Raw genomic sequence first — 15,947 nt, forward strand, 5'->3', positions numbered from 1 at the left:
GTCTCAAACGCTTTTCCCTCCCTCCTCATCTGTCTGACTGTCTCACTCGCTGTCTCCATCCACTCTGTCTTTCTCTCATGCACTCTCTCCCTACGACTCTGTCCAACTCTCTCACACGTTCTCTCCCTCGCACTCTCTCTGACTCTATCCCTCGCTTTCTCGGTCCCTCTGAATCTATTTGACTCTCTCATTCGCTCTCTCTCCCTCCTTCCCACTCTGTCAGACACTATGTCCTTGTATTCACCTGCGTTCGACCCTGTCTCCATCCCACACTCTTCCTGTGTCCCTCCCTCTCATGTCTGACTCTCTCTCATTTCATCCCATTCCGTCAGTCTGTTTCGCTCCAACCCTGCCTCTCTCTCGCTCGATCCGCCTCTCTGTCTGTCCTTCTCAGTCTCTCACACACCCCTCCTCCGACTCTCCCAAAATCATAGAAATGGGGATAGTATAGAAACAGGCCCTTCAGCTAACAAGCCCACATTGATCCTCTGAAGAGTAACCCACCGAGACCCATTTCCCTCTGACCCAACATTTACCTCTGACTGATGCACCTAACCTTCATATCCCCAAGCAATATTGGTAATCCACCTGAACTGCAGAAGTATGGACTTTGGGATTGAGCAGGAGCACCCGGAGGAAACACACGGAGGTACAGGCCACACAGATATCTACGTGAGGCTGGAATCAAACGCGAGTTCCTGGCGCTGTGAGGCAGCAGTGCTAACCACTGAGCTGCCGTGCTCTCCCTCTGTCCCTTTCTCCCTCTTTACCGAATCTGCTGTCTCCATCCGTTTCTTCGTCCTTTACTCCCTTTATTTCTCTCACCACCTCTGTCTGACTGTCTCTTCCTCTCCCTCTGTCTGACTGTCTTTCCCTCTGTCTGACTGTCTCTCCCTCTCCCTCTGTCTGACTGTCTTTCCCTCCCTCTGTCTGACTGTCTCTCCCTCTCCACCTGTCTGACTGTCTCTCCCTCTCCATCTGTTTGACTATCTCTCCCTCCCTCTGTCGCCCTCTAATTCTCTCTTTTTGCTTCGTCAGTCCATCTGTCTGACCTTATCTTTCCCTCACTCTCTCCCCTATCCCTCTGACCATCTCCCTCTGCCCGACTCTCTCTCGCTCGCCCTATGTCTGACTCCCTGTCTCTGTGTACTTCCCTCCCTTTTCCTCTGTCTCATTCTCTTTCTCACTCCTTAAGTCCCTCTCCCTCTGTCTGACTTTTCGCTCACTTCCTCCTGCTCACTCTATCAGACTCTCTCTCTATCCATCTCGCTCAATAACTCTCTCTGTCTGTCTTTGTCACTCTATCTCATTTTCTTTCGCCCTGGACCTATTTGTCTCACCCTCCCTCAGTCCGTCCCTCTTTCTCCCTCTGTCTCTTCTCTCCGCATCGCTCCCTGTCTCTCTCGATCTCCTTCTTTCTCTCACTTGATCTCTCTCACGCTCAGTCAATCTCTCTCACTCGATCTCCCTCGCTTGATCTCTTCCATTCCCTCTGTCTAACTCTCTCGCTCTGCATCTCTCCGGATCTCTCCCTAAGTCTCCCTCTGTCTGGCTCTCTCTCCCCCTCCTTCCCTCCCTCCCTCTGTCTGAATCTCTCTCCCACACTCTCTTCCTCTCACTCTGTCTGACCCTCCCTCTTGGGATCGCTCATTCCCTTTTCTCTCAGTTCATCTGTCAGAATTTCCCTTACGCTTTCTCACTCCCTCCATCTACCTCGGTCGGACTTTGTCTCTGTCTCTCCCTCTCTCTCTGAACCTCTCCATCTGTCTCATTCTCCTTCTATCTGTATGACTCTCTCTCCGTCTTGCTCATTTTTCCCTATTCCAACCTATTTCTCTCCTCCACTCCCACCCTCCCTCTCCCTCTGTCTAACTCTGTCTCTTTCCCTCTCGCTCGATCCCTCCCTTCCTCTGGCTTTCTCACTGTCTCTCACTCCATCCTCCCTCTCCATGTCTGTCTATCCCTCCGTGACCCTTCATCAGTCTGACACACATATACTCTCTCTCCCTCTACACTGATCTCTCCCTTCCTCGCCATCTGTCGGACCATCTCTCGCTCCCTCACTCCCTCAATCCCCTCCTGCTTCCCCTTTTTCTCTCTCGGTCTTTCCCACGTACTTCTACCTTTGTCTCTCTCTCTCTATCCCTGTGTGGATCTGTCTCTCCATCCATCTGTCTCCTGCTGTCTGACTCCCTCGCTCTCCAGCTTGCTCTCCATCCGTCTGTATCACACACCGTCTCCCTCCCTCTCCATCTGTCTCGCTCTCTCTCTCTCGCACTCTCCCTTCGACTTCATCGATCTGTCTCTCCCTCGCCTCCTTCCTCCCACGTTGTCTGTCTCTCTGACCCGCTTTTTTTGCGCCCTCCCTCCCACCCACTCTGCCTGTCTCTCACTCCTATCCTCCCTCTCTGATTGTCTCTCTCACTCGCTGTCCCCCTCCAAAACTGTCTGTCTCTCTCACTCCCTCCCACCCTTCCTGACTCTCGCACAGCCTCCTTCCTTCCAAAGCTGACTGTTCACTCGCTCTCTCCCGGTCCCCCACTCGTTCTGACTCAGTCGCTCGCGCCCTCCCTCCCTTCCAATTTCTCTGTCCCTGCCTATTCTCTCTCTCCTTCCCACCCTCCCTGCCTGTCTGTGCCACTTGCTCGCTCCCTCTCCATCTGTCTGTCTCTTTTTCACTCACTCTATCTGCATCTGTCTGCCTCTCTCTCACTCACTCCCTCTACACCTGCCTGTCTTTCTCTCTCGCTCGCACCCCCTCCATCTGTCTGTCTGTCTCTCTCTCGCTCCATCTCCAACTCTCTGTCTTTCTCCATCTCGCTCGGTCCCTGTCCATCTGTCTGTCTCTTTCTCACTCCCTCTCCTTGTGACTGTCCTTCTCTTGCTAGTTCTCTTCCTCCCTCTCCATCTGCCGTCCCTCTCTCGTTCTCTCGCTCCCTCTCCACCTGTCTCTCTCTCTCGTTCTCTCCCACTCTCCCTCTCCATCTGTCTTTTACTTTCTCGTTCTCTCGCTCCTTCTCCATCTGCATGTCTGTCTCCCTTCCGCTCCATCTGTCTGCCTGCCTCACACGCTCTCTCCTCCCTCTCAAACTGTCTTTCCGTCTCTGTAGTTCCCTCCCCATCTGCCTGTCTGTGTCTTTCGCTCCCTCTCCGTCTGTCTGTCTGTCTGTCTCTCCCTCACTCGCTCGGTCCCCCTTTATCTGTCTGTCTGTTTCCCTCGCTCCAGCTCCATCTGCCTGTCTATGTCTCACTCCCTCGCTCCCTCTCCATCTGCCTGTCTATGTCTCACTCCCTCGCTCCCTCTCCATCTGCCTGTCTGTCTCACACGTCCTCTTCCTCCTTATCTGCCTGTCTGTCTGTCTCTCCCACACCCTCACTCCTTCCCCCTCACACTCTGTCTGTATCTCTAACCCGCGCTCTCCATCCTCCTCCATCAGTCTCTCTGACGCGCTCTCTTGCTTCCTCCCTCCCATTCTGTCGGTCTCTCCTTTTACTCTCTCTCAAATTCCCTCCCTTCCTTCCACTCTGTCTCAAACTATCTGCGTCCCTCACTCGCTCTCTCCCTCCAAATCTGTCTGTCTGACTCACTTCCTCCCACTAAGTCTGCATCTCTCACTCGCTCTCTCCCAATCAGTATCTCTCTCCCACTCCCTTGCTCTCTACCTCCCTCTCTGCCTGACTCTGTCTCCTTCCATCCACCTGTGTTCGACTCTTTCTTCCTTCCACTCCGTCTGTCTTATTCGCTCCCATGCTGCCTGGCGTTAGGTTGATCCTTCCTTCTATCTGGCCTTCTCCCTCTCTCTCGCTCCCTTCCTCAGTCTCCCGGTCTGCCTTTCCCTCCTTCAATCTCCCTCTGTCTTTCTCAATCTCTCCTCTTTCTTCTCTGTCTCAAACTCTCTCCCACAATCATAGAATTGCTGCAGTGTGGAAACAGGCCCTTTGGCGAACAAGCCCACACTGACCCTCCGAAGACTAATCCTCCCAGACCCATTTCCCTAATATTCTACATTTACCCCTGACTAATGCACCTAACCTGCACATCTCTGCAGACTATCGTCAAGCCAACTAACCTGCAAATCTCTGGATTGTGGGGGGAAGCCATAGCACCCGGATGAAACACATGCAGACAGCGGGAGAATGTGCAAAGCTCACGAGACTGTCACCTGAGGCTGGAATCGAACCTGGAGCTGTGAGGCAGCAGCGCTAATCACTGAGCCACACTGCTCCCCGTTTCTGTATCCTTTCCTCTCTCCCTCTCTCCATCTCTCACTCACTCCCACCACTTTCCTTCCTTTTCTTCCTCTATTTCTCTCTCCCCTCTTTATTAGTGTCCCTCCCTCTCACTCAATCTTACTCTCTCTCTCGCCCTCTGATTATCTCCACCTTGCTCTGTCAGTCCATCTGTCGGACCTTTTCTTTCTCTAAATCTCTCCCCCTCCCTCTCCATCTCCATCTGTCAGACTGTCTTTCTCATTCCCTCTCCGTATGCCTGACTCTCCCGCTTCTGTCTTCTTCGATCCCTATTCCTCTGTCTAGCTATCTCTCTCACTCCTTCAGTCCCTCTCTCTCTGTCTGACTTCCTTGCTCTCTTCCTCCTGCTCACTTTGTCCGACTCTCTTTCTGTCCATTTCGTTCCATAGCTCTCCCTATCTGTCTTTGTCACTCAATCTCTCTCTCTTCCTCCCTCTCCATGTCCGTCTCTCCTTCCCTCAGTCCATCACTCTCTCTCTGTCTGCCTTTTCTCTCCCCATCTCTCTCTCTCCCTCGCTTGATATCTCTCTCACTTGATCTATTTCTCTCCTGGTCCACCTCTTCCTTTCCCTCGCTTGATCTTTCCCGCTAGATCTCTCTCGCTGGATATCTCCCTACTTCGCCCTCTGTCTGAATCTCTCTGCCACACTCCCTTCCTGTCATTCTGTCTGATACTCTCCTTTTTGGGATCCCTCATTCCATTATTCTCTCAGTCATCTGTCAGAATTTGTCTCAATCTTTCTCTCTCCCTCCATCTCCCTCCATCCGACTTTCTCCCTTTGCACTCCCAATCTCTCTTTCTGTCTCATTCCCTCTCCCTCCCACCCGCCCTGCCTCTGTCTGACTCTCTCCCTCCCTCCCCTCTCTCTGACTTTCTCTCTAAATCTCCCACTGTCAGACTCTTCCCCTCACTCTCCCTCTGTATAACTCTCTTCCTCTCTCCCTTTCCCTCTGTCTAACTGACTCTCCCACTCCCTGTTCCTCATTCTGATTCGTCCACTGACTCTCTCTCCTTCTCCTTCTATTTGACTCCTCCCCTCGGCTAGTATCTGACCCTTTCCCTCCCTCTGTCTGTCACTCTCTCACCATCTCCCAGTGTCAGGCTGTCCCTCCCTCTAACTCAGTTTGACTGAATCCTCCCTCTCCTTCCATCTGACTCTCTCTCTCTCATTCTCCCTCTGACTGATTCTATCAGTCCTTTTCCCTCTGTTTGACTCTTTCTCTACTTCCTCTCACTCTGTCTGACTCTCTTCCTCCTTTTCCCACTGCCCTACTTTTTCCATCCTCCGTCCCTCTGCTGACTCTCTCCCTCTCCCTCTGTCTGACTATCTCTCCCTCTGTCTGACTGTCTCTCCCTCTGTCTGACTGTCTCTCCCTCTCCCTCTGTCTGACTGTCTCTCCCTCTGTCTGACTGTCTCTCCCTGTCTGACTGTCTCTCCCTCTCCTACTGACTGACTCTCGCGTTGCATCTCCAACTGTCTGACGTTCTCTCAACCTCTCCCTCTCTCTGACTCTCTCCCTCCCACTCTCTCCCTCTGTCTGACTCCCTTGCCGTCTGACTGAGTCTCTCCAACTCCCTCTCCTTTTCTCTGATGCTCTCTCTCTTTATCACTCTGTCTGTTCTCTCTCTCTCCTTCCCTGTCCCATTGTCTCATCTTTTCCCTCCCTTTCCCTCCCTCTGTCGGTCCCTTTCTCTCCCAACATCTCCCTGTGTCTGACTGTCTCTCCCTTTATCTCTGTCTGACTCTCTCCCACACTCTCCCTCTCTCTCCGTCTGCCTCTTTTTCTCACCCTCCCTCTGGCTGATTATCCATCTCCCTCTCTCTCTCTGTTTGACTCTCTCTCTACTTCCCTCTCACTCTATCTGACTCTCGTCCTCCCTTTCCCACTGCCTGACTCTTTTCCTCCCTACCTCTCCCCCCGCCTGACTCTTTCCCTCCCTCTCCCACTGTCTAACTCTCTCCCTCCCTCCCTCACTCTCTCTGTTTCCCTCTCCCTCTGTATGATTCTCTCTCTTTCCCTCTTCCAATGCTAGATTCCCGCTGTCCCTCCCTCTCTCCTCCTCTGTCTGACTATACCTCTCCCTCTGTCTGATTCTGTCTCGTTCACTCTCACGCCGTCTGTCTCTCTTTCTCCGTCTACCTCTTTCTGACTCTCGCCCTCCCTCTCTCCCCCTCTGTCTGTCTCTGCCTCTCCCCTGACTGACTATCTCTCTCCCTCCTTCTCCCTCTGCCTGACTCTCGCTCTCTGCCTCCCCCTCTCTCCCTCTGTCTGATTTGCTACCTCTTGCCTGCCCCTCTGTCTGATTCTCTCTCCTTCCCTCTGACTCTATCTGACTCTCTCCCCTCCTTCCTCTCCTTCTGACTCTCTCCCTGCCCCCAATGTCTCACTCTCTTCCGCCCTCCCTCTTCCTCTGTCATTCTCCATTCCCATCTCCTACTCTCTGACTCACTCCCTCCCTCCATCTCCCTCTGGCTCTCACACTGTCTTCCTCTCCCTCTGTTCTGACTTTCTCCCAACCCCTCTGACACTGTCTGACTCTCTCCTCTCCTCCCTTTCCCTGTGTCACCTCCCTCCCTCCTTCTCCCTCTGTTTTATTTTCTCTCTCCCTCTCCTCTGTCTGACTCGCTCACTCACTCGCTGTTAAACGGTCAGACACTGTCTGGCTCGCTCCCCCACTGTCTGGCTCGCTCTCCCCTTCCCTCACTCTCTGTCTAACGGTCTCTCTCCCTCTCCTTCTGTCTGATTCTCTCCGACCTTCCCTCTCCGTCTGTCTGACTCTCACACTACCTCTGTCTCTGTGCCTCTTTCCCTCTCAACCCATCTGTGTACTCTCTCTGTCTCCCTCCCTTTCCCTCTGTCTGACTCTCTCTCTGACTCTCCCTCTGAATGATTCTCTCTCTCCCTCTCCCTCTGTTTGACTCTCTCTCCCTACCTTCCTCTCACTAAGTCTGACTCCCTCTCCATCTGTTTGTTTCTCTCCCTCACACTTTCTCGGTTCGCCTCTCTCTCTCCCTCTCCCTGTGTCTGACTTTCCTTCTCCTTCCCTCTGGCAATGTCTGACATATTTACCTCCCTCTCCCACTGTCTGACTCTCTCCCTCCCTTTCCCTCTGTCTAACTGTATCTCCCCTACCACCCTTTCTGCCTGACTGTCTCTCTCCCTCTCCCTATGTCTAACTCTCCCCTCCCGCTCCATCTGTCTGAGTCTCTCTCGCCCTCCCCTTTGTGTGAATAACTCTCTCCTTCAGTCTCCCACTGTCTGACTCTCTCTTTCCCTGTCCCTCTGTCTGACTCTCTCTCTTTTCTGGATTAGTGGTGCTGGAAAAACACTTCAACGCCAGGGCATCAATGTGGACTTCAACAGTTTCCTCAGTTCCCCTTCCCCCACCTCACCCCAGTTCCAAACTTCCAGCTCAGAACTGTCCCCATGACATGTCCTACCTGCCTATTATCTTTTCCACCTATCCACTCCAACCTCCTCCCTGACTTATCACCTTCATCCCCACCCCATTCACCTATTGTACTCTATGCTACTTTCTCCCCACCCCCACTCTCGTCTCATTTATCTCTCCACGCTTCAGGCGCTTTGCCTGTATTCCTGATGAAGGGCTTTTGCCCGAAACGTCGACTTTACTGGTCCTCGGATGCTGCCTGAACTGCTGTGCTTTTCCAGCACCACTGATCCAGAATCTGGTTTCCAGCATCTGCAGTCATTGTTTTTACCTTTCTTCTCTCTGCTTTCCTTTTGCTTTCTCTAAATCAGTCTCGCCCTCTCCATTTGTCTGTCCCTCTCCCTCTCCCTCCCCCTCGCTCTCTCCCTAACCCCCTCTTTGTCTCTTTCCTTCTCTCTCTTTTGCTGCCTGCCTCTCCTGGTTTGAATCTCTCTCCAACTCTCTCGCTCCTTCAAACTCTCACTTCTTCATTGTCCCTGACTAAATCTGACTCTCTCCCTCTATCTCTCCCTCCCACTCTATCTGCCTGTCTCTCTCTTTCTCGCTCGTATCCTCCTTTCCCTCCATCTGACTGTATCTCTCCCTTACTTACCCCCTCCCTCCGTTTCCCTCTTTCTGACTCTTTTGCTCCCTACCTTTTTCTCGACATATCTGACTCTCCCTTTGTCTGACTCCCTCTCTCTAGCTCTCTCTGCCCCCACCCTCCGTCCCTCCATTTTCTTCTGTCTGAATATCTGTCTCTCTCCCGCCCTCCCTTCCTCTATATCTGACACACTCTCTCTGTTGCTCGATCTTCCTTCTCGTTCTGAACCAGAGACCAGAGGAAGTTGGAGAAGTTGCGGGGTTTCGGGTGTGATGGGTGGTGTAGATGACAGGGAGATGAGGGAGCATGGGAAGAGAGAGCAAGTAGGGTTGAGATAGAAAGGAGGGAGAGAGAGAGGCAGCAGGAGAGTGAGAGAGAAATGGATGGAGAGAGAAGATTGAGGCAGTTGGAGTGACGGTGTGAGAGATAGTGAGACAGAGGAAGGGAACATAGAGGGTGAACGGGAGAGGAGGAGAGTGCGTGGAGTGAGAGAGGGAGAGAAATTAGGAGAAAGAGAGGAGGAGAGAAAATGGTGAGAGAGTTCAAGGGGGGCAAAGAGGGAAGACGGAGAGCGCGGGATGGAGGATGAGAGAGAGATGGATGCAGTTGAGTGAAGATGGGGGGAATGGGAGAGACAGATGAATTCTGCTGAATGCTAAAACGGAGTGGGGGATCCAGAGGTGAAAGCATGGACAGAGGGACTTCAACCCAACTCCTGAGCTGAGGCCCGTCCCCTTCCCTTTCCTGAAGACCAGGACTTGGGGCTGAATCTGTTCTTTCCTCGGCTCATGTTCTTCAACCAAAGACAAACAACAACATCGTTCACTCTGCTGCTCGGAACTTCTGAAAGAAATAGTTTATTGTTTACAACATAAAGTGATCGATACAGGATGTGGGATTGTGCCTTTTCTCACTGGCCCCTGAGTTGACAGGAACATTGAAATGTGTCCCTGTAACTCTCGTGTGGGATAAGGTTGCAAAAACCAGCATTACCCTTTGTTTGTTACCACAATCTGGTATTGCTTACCTTAGCGATGGAAAGGTATGGATATATATGTCATGGCAAGAGTTATAGCTGGGGAAAGGCAATTATAATGCGATTATGGAAGGTTTAGAATGCATACGATGGAGAAGGAAACTGCAGGGATTGGGCACAAGTAAAATGCTGAGCTTATTCAAGGAACAGCTACTGCGTGTCTTTGACAAATATGTTACTGTATGTACCAGTGAGGGAGGACGTTGTCGAGCGTGGGAGCCGTGGTTTACTAATGAAGTTGAAACGCTTGTCAGGAAGAAGAAGGAGGCTTATGTAAGGAGACTCAGTTACGGCGCTTGAGAGTTACACGTTTGCCAGGAAAAACCTAAAGAGAGAGGTAAGAAGAGCCAAGTGAGGACATGAGATGTCGTTGGCAGGTGGGGTCAAGGCAAACCCGAAAGCTTTCTATAGATATGTCAGTCGTCAAAGAATGACTAGTGTCAGATTAGGACCAATCAAGGACAAGTTGACCTCGGCGTCAGCGGATATAGTAGAAGCACTAATGAATATTTTTCGTTAATGTTTACATTGGAAAGAGACAATGTTGTTAAGCAGGGTACTGAGATACAAGCTATTAAACTAGTCGGGACTGTGGTTCACAAGGAGGAGGCGTTAGCAATTCTGTAAAGTTTGAAAATAGACAAGTCCCCAGGGCTGAATAGGATTATTCTAGGATTCTCTGAGAAGCCAGGGAGGGGATTGCAGAGATCTGGGCTTTGATATTTATGTCGCTATAGACTACAGGAATAGAACCAGTGGACTGGAGGTTAGCCTATGCTGTCCGCTTTTTTAATATGGGACTAGAGACACCCTTGGTAATTATAGACCATTGAGCCTTACTTTGGTCGTGGGTAAAATGTTGGAAAGGGGTATGAGAAATAAGATTTATAATCATCTGGAAAAGAATAATTTGATTAGAGCAAGTCAACATGGTTTTGTGAATGGTGAGTCGTGCCTCACAAACCTTTTTTGGGAAGGTGACCAAACAGTTCGGTGATGGCAAAGCTGTTGATGGGGTGTATGTGGATTTCAGCAAGGTGCTTGTGAAGATTCCTCACGGTAGTCCATTGCAGAAAATACAGAGGCATGGAGTTGAGGGTGATTTGACCGTTTGGATTAGAAATTGGCCAGCTGAAAGACGACAGAGGGTGGTGATTGATGGAAAATGCTCATCCTGGAGTTCAATTACTAACGGTGTACCCCAAGGATCTTTTATTGGGTCACTGCTGTTTTGTCATTTTAATAAATATTGATTGAAGTTACAGAAGGATGGGTTAGTAAATTTGCAGATGACTTTACTGTCGGTGGAGTTGTGGATAGTGCTGAAGGATATTGTATGTTACAGAGGGACATAGATAAACTGCAGAGCTGGGCTGAGAGGAGGCAAATGGCGTTTAATGCGGAAAAATGTGAGGTGATTCATTTTGCACAAAGCAACAGGAATACAGAGTGCTGGGCTCATGGTAAGACTCCTGGTAGTTTGGATGAGCACAGAGATCGTGGTGTCAGTGTATATAAATCCCTGAAATTTGCCACCCAGGTTGATAGGGTTATTAAGGAGGCGCACAATGTGTTACCTTTTATTGGTATAGCGATTGAGTTTCGGAGCCATGAGGTCATGCTGAAGCTGTACAAAGCTCTGGTGCAGCTGCAATTGGAGTATTGGACAGAGTTCTGGTTGCTGCATTATAGGAAGGATGTGGAAGCTTCAGAAAAGGGACAGAGGAGATTTACGAGGATGTTGCCTGGTACGGAAGGAAGGTCTTAGGAGGAAAGGCTGAGGGCATTGGGGCTGGTTTCGTGAGAGAGAAGAAGATGAGAGGTGACTTAATAGAGACATATCAGACGATAAGAGGATTCGATAGAGTGGACACTGAGAGCTTTTTTCCTCGGATGGTGATGAGATAGCACGGGGGGACACAGCTTTAAATTGATGGGAGATAGACATTGATGTAGGGCAGATGTGAGGTAGTTTCTTTATTCAGAGAGTAGTAGAGGCGTGGAACGCCGTGCTTGCAGCAAGAGTGGAATCACCACCTTTTAGGGCATTTAAATGGTCATTGGATAAACATATGGATGAAAATGGAATAATGTGGGTTGGATGGGCTTCAGATTGGTTCCACAGGTCGGTGCAGTATCGAGGGCCGAAGGGCCTGTCCTGCACTGCAGTGTTCGATGTACTATCGTGACAGGCTGCTTCATTGCTGAAATACTGAACTGAAATGAGAAAATCCCGGATGAATTGATTAATGAGTGAATTACTTTGATTAATGAATTTCGGTAACTGGATATTTCAGCAAATTCTTCAGCTGCTGCCTGAACTTAGTCTGGGTCACGGCATAAATTGCGGTATTTGTGCAGCAACTGAGAAGCTGCAGCATGAAGCCCAATTCCTGCACAAACCAACCTAGAAACACAGACCTATACCCAATACGATACATCCGGTACCATATAGAAAACACCATTAACGTTGACCATAACAGGATGAAATTGGCCGAGATCACAAACAGTAAAATGATGGATTTTTTTCGGTTTCTCATTTCAGTGTCAGACTGAGCGTCCCTATTGGTGTGAGCGCGGAGTCTCCTGCGGGCTCTGCTGGTCACTACAATGTGTCTGACGGTGAGAACATTGAGCAGCAGAACCAGGAGAAATGGGACACCCGGGGTTAGAATGTGGTGGAGGAACTCGATTGTGACCCAGACAAGAGAAGAATGAACACCGTCTGTCCCATGACAAAACCAGGGGGCGTGCAGCAATCCGTACTTAGCTGAGAGCATAAAATACCAGGAAATGTTCTTTAAACAGCTCAGCACAGTCACTGCTCCCAGAACCACAGTCGCCGTTTTCTCATTGCAATATTTACTTTTCAGCTTCTGGCAACAAATGGCCACAAACCGATCAAAGGTGAAAGTGACGGTGAACCAGACAGAGCAGTCAGTGGCTGCATAAAGCAGGACAGCGTGGATATTACAAACTGGGATGGACTTTAGGAAATAAAGCTGCTCCCGATAAACAATGGGAATGTGTCTCAGTATCAGGTCGAGGATAATGATAAGTAGATCTGCCATTGCCATGGCCCCCAGGTAACGTCTGACACATGGAGACAATCCACAATCTTTATAAAGCAGGACATAGATCGTCACGACATTAACTGTGAGGAAGGAAAACAAACACATTATACGTCAGGCTGGATGACCCAGTGAGATTTTAAATGTGTCACTGTATTCAGAGATGTACTGAAATAACTGGAGCTGAAATAACAAATGGGGAGGTCTGTATTAATGACAGAATTGCATCATAAATCACAAGAAATCCTCCCTCTGCAAACACACCGGAACTCATCCATAAGAACAGATGGTTTCTAGAACATTCCCAAACCCCCGATCACGCAACAGCAGACGCAGATCACTGCGTTCCATTTCCTAATACGGAGGGTGAACATGTTGTCATCCAGAAAGATTCGCTCCCAATTCCTTGAAGGCAAATGGAGAGTGGAAATTTCTGTCTTTTAGTCTCAGTTGTGGTTGATCTTCTGTCGAGAAGAAATGTAAACGCAGGGAAACCGTATTCATCCCTTTAACTGCCTGAGGGGACTTCGGAGCAGTGTCTCCTTCAACCTGCAAGGCGATTTCTTCCCTTGGGAATCTTATCTTTTGTTCAATTCAATGACATCCCGCCACTCACAAATAATTTCAGTTATGGAATGCTCCAGAGAATGCCTGTTCTCGGGCGTTCTCGGGAGTTTTGGGCATATAATGCTCCGGAGAATGTCAGTTATACAATGTTCCAGGTAAGATCGGTGAGAGAATATTCCAGGAAAATAATGATCCGGGGAGTGTCGGGCACAGAATGTTCCGGGGAATGTCGAGTATAGAAGATTCTGGATAATGTCTGTTATAGAATGTTCCAGAGAATTTCAGGTGTAGAATATTTCAGGGAATGTTGGATACAGAATGATACACCGAATGTCAGTTATAGATTGTTCAAGTTAATGTTGCTTACAGAATGTTCTGGGGAATGTCAATGATAGAATGTTCCAGAGAATGCCGGGTGTAGAATGTTCTGGGGAAAGAGGGTTATACAATGTTCCAGGGAGTGTCAGGTGTGATATGTTCTCGGGAATGTCCTGTATAGAGTGTTCTGAGGAACTTTAGCCATAGAATGTTCTGGGATGGAGTCAGAAAGTCCCACATCACAAAGTCACTTCCGCCCATTGAGTTTGGTGAAACCCATCGAGCCCCACGGTGGGAATCTCACCATAAACTCAACTCAACTGGCACATTGCAACAAAAGCAATATGGTTAAGGCAATTTCTCAAACATTTGATGTAAGATCCTCTTTTCTGATCATACAAATGTCATCCCCTATTGCGACGTCTCCTCCACATTCTTGAAAATCTCAGCAGGTCTGGCAGCATCTGTAAGGAGAGAAAAGAGTTGACGTCTTGAGTCTAACTGACCCTTTGTCAAAGCTTTGACAAAGGGTAATTTAGATTCGAAACGTCAGCTCTGTTCTCTCCTTACAGATGCTGCCAGACCTGCTGAGATTGTCCAGCATTTTCTCCTTTGCTTTCAGATTCCAGCATCCGAAGTAATTTGCTTTTTTCCTCCACATTCTTTTCAGTTTTGTATAACATTCCCAGCTGTAAAATGTATTGGTTATTCAGTCCCCAATATCAGTCACTCTGTAACCATGTCTCTCAAATGCCATTAAATCATATTCATTTGCCTCACAGTATGGAGTGAATTCCTCAATCTGTTTTGAAAGTATCACACACACTCCAAGAAGGTAACTTTTAAACAGCTTTTGAACCCATTGTTACCTATTGATTTGTTCCGTTTTTTCCTCATATTGACCTGATCAGGAAACAGTTTGAAACCGTCATACTCACAGAATCAAGCCTGACTGTTAATGTTTCATGAATCCCTATGAACATCCCTGGGTATTCCCTGTCCCACCGGCAGGACAGACCCACCAGTAGTGGGGGCACAGTGCGGTACAGTCAACAGTTTAGATAAATGGCTCAAATGCTTTTTGAACCAAATTGTTCAATGACGTTGAGGTAGGCAGGAAACTGAGTGATCAAGATTAAGTAAAGAATGTGTAAACGGTTAAGCATTTCACGGATGGAAAGGAAAAGGTGTCGGTAACTGTAAACCCGTGAAGTTTTCAGGAGGAATAAAAGACTGTATATTACATGACTTAGTGATACAGTGTGTACTGGAGGGTTCACTCTAACCCATTCAGACATGGGTAATGCTGCTCCACCTCCCAGGGGATCTGCTCCCTGATGTTCACAGTAGCCCCATTGCTCTCAGTACACGCAGGACATTTGATGTGGTTGGTTGACGGTGGAAAGTGGTGAGGGTGAGGGTGTTTTGAACCGTGTATCAAGGAACGGCCTTCTTCTGAGAGGACATTGTTCCTTTCTACGTGGAGACCTGAAGACGACGGGAGTAGCTGACTGCTTCTGAATGAAGAGGCTGTGGTACCGCCAGGACAGTGGGTATTCAGCAACATGGTGTACTGTGCATGATCACACTGCAACATTAATGGAGAGAGACGGAAGGTCCAATCACAAGAATATGTCCATAAAATAAAGGAATTGCCAGATCACTTGAAATGGTTAGTTAAATCACACTTTCAATCTGCCACACACAAAAAAGCCCAGACCATAAACTCAGAGGAGATAATGGTACAGCTCCAAGCTCTGCTCAGTCCAACCCACCAATCTTCCCAGGGTGGTAAACAATGCAGACCACAGTAGTGCATTGATCTACAAACACGGACTAGATATCTGTCTATAAAGCATGTCTAAATATCTGTGCAGCATGAGAAGTGCGCAGGACACCGCAGTGCATTGAGCTGTAAGTCTGGACTAGACATCTGTCCAGCACTGGGGACTATGCAAACCACAGCAGTGCATTGATCTATTAACCCAGGCTAGATACTTGTCCAGCACAGGCAACTGTGCAGCCCACAGCAGTACACCTGTATCCAGGTCACGCGGAGTGAAGCTCTTTTGAAGAGGTAGAGATGCATTTCATGACATGTTCTCGAACTTTCAATGGTTTTTTAACATATTGTTCCGAATAAGAGTAAGCATGGATTGTAAAGACCTTAAACTAACCCAATGGCAGCGTTCGGGCCACCAATAGGGATGTTCATCTCCTTCTTTATTATCTCAGGGACAACATTGCAAGTAACCAGGCAAAACTGCTCTGAGTCTCCAAAGTCATTCGTTGAAGAAAGAAACAGGGTGAAAGTTCCTAAGGAAGGCGGCAGAGTCAGAATGCTCCAGCCGAGGCTCCTCTGCTAATTTCTCTTGTCTGGAGAGGTCTTTTTCTCAAAACTTTTAAATGTTCTACTTACTCAGAGGGGAGTGGAGAAGGCGAGTCCTGGACCAGAGGCTGGCGTGAGGAGGTGTGGCCTCGAGTTTTGAAATCCGATGCAATGTAGAGACTGAGCCCAGTGCGGTCTGAAAACTCGGTTCAGTACGGTGTGTGGACTGGGCTTGGTGCGGTGTGGAAAGTTTGCCCAGTGTGGTCTGGAGACTGAGTCTGCTGCATACTGGAGACTGCAACCGGTGCATTCTGGAGACTGGGCCCGGTGCAGTCTGA

This window comes from Chiloscyllium plagiosum, unplaced genomic scaffold, assembly GCF_037043375.1.
Source record: "Chiloscyllium plagiosum isolate Xiang-an unplaced genomic scaffold, Cpla_swu_hap1 HiC_scaffold_41, whole genome shotgun sequence".
In the NCBI taxonomy this organism is placed as follows: Eukaryota; Metazoa; Chordata; class Chondrichthyes; order Orectolobiformes; family Hemiscylliidae; genus Chiloscyllium; species Chiloscyllium plagiosum.